General features: G+C 50.8%; 1 non-coding gene across 1 annotated transcript in view; it reads right to left on the bottom strand.

Annotated features, from left to right (window-relative positions):
- LOC126327529 (small subunit ribosomal RNA) overlaps positions 1-1,150 on the bottom strand; it is a 1,893-nt gene extending 743 nt beyond the window's left edge. The window contains exon 1 of the ribosomal RNA XR_007561338.1: positions 1-1,150. This exon is cut by the window's left edge and continues 743 nt beyond it. This is a non-coding gene — a ribosomal RNA (small subunit ribosomal RNA).
- Between the last annotated feature and the right edge of the window lie 67 nt (positions 1,151-1,217).

The following is a 1,217-nucleotide window of genomic DNA, read 5'->3' on the forward strand; positions in this document are numbered from 1 at the left end:
GAGTCATCGGAGGAACTGCGGCGGATCGCTGGCTGGCATCGTTTATGGTTAGAACTAGGGCGGTATCTGATCGCCTTCGAACCTCTAACTTTCGTTCTTGATTAATGAAAACATACTTGGCAAATGCTTTCGCTTCTGTTCGTCTTGCGACGATCCAAGAATTTCACCTCTAACGTCGCAATACGAATGCCCCCGCCTGTCCCTATTAATCATTACCTCGGGTTCCGAAAACCAACAAAATAGAACCGAGGTCCTATTCCATTATTCCATGCACACAGTATTCAGGCGGGCTTGCCTGCTTTAAGCACTCTAATTTGTTCAAAGTAAACGTGCCGGCCCACCGAGACACTCAACAAAGAGCACCCTGGTAGGATTTAAACGGGGTCCGCCTCGGGACGCGAAAGCACCCCTTCGGCTCGCCCCACCGGCAGGACGTCCCACGATACATGCCAGTTAAACACCGACGGGCGGTGAACCAACAGCGTGGGACACAAATCCAACTACGAGCTTTTTAACCGCAACAACTTTAATATACGCTATTGGAGCTGGAATTACCGCGGCTGCTGGCACCAGACTTGCCCTCCAATAGATACTCGTTAAAGGATTTAAAGTGTACTCATTCCGATTACGGGGCCTCGGATGAGTCCCGTATCGTTATTTTTCGTCACTACCTCCCCGTGCCGGGAGTGGGTAATTTGCGCGCCTGCTGCCTTCCTTGGATGTGGTAGCCGTTTCTCAGGCTCCCTCTCCGGAATCGAACCCTGATTCCCCGTTACCCGTTACAACCATGGTAGGCGCAGAACCTACCATCGACAGTTGATAAGGCAGACATTTGAAAGATGCGTCGCCGGTACGAGGACCGTGCGATCAGCCCAAAGTTATTCAGAGTCACCAAGGCAAACGGACCAGACAAGCCAATCCGATTGGTTTTGATCTAATAAAAGCGTCCCTTCCATCTCTGGTCGGGACTCTGTTTGCATGTATTAGCTCTAGAATTACCACAGTTATCCAAGTAACGTGGGTACGATCTAAGGAACCATAACTGATTTAATGAGCCATTCGCGGTTTCACCTTAATGCGGCTTGTACTGAGACATGCATGGCTTAATCTTTGAGACAAGCATATGACTACTGGCAGGATCAACCAGGGAGCTGCGTCAACTAGAGCTGAGCAGCCGGCCGCCCGGGAGTGTGTCCCGGGAACACGCGATCTAGTGT

The sequence above is a fragment of the Schistocerca gregaria genome, unplaced genomic scaffold (genome assembly GCF_023897955.1).
Source record: "Schistocerca gregaria isolate iqSchGreg1 unplaced genomic scaffold, iqSchGreg1.2 ptg001053l, whole genome shotgun sequence".
In the NCBI taxonomy this organism is placed as follows: Eukaryota; Metazoa; Arthropoda; class Insecta; order Orthoptera; family Acrididae; genus Schistocerca; species Schistocerca gregaria.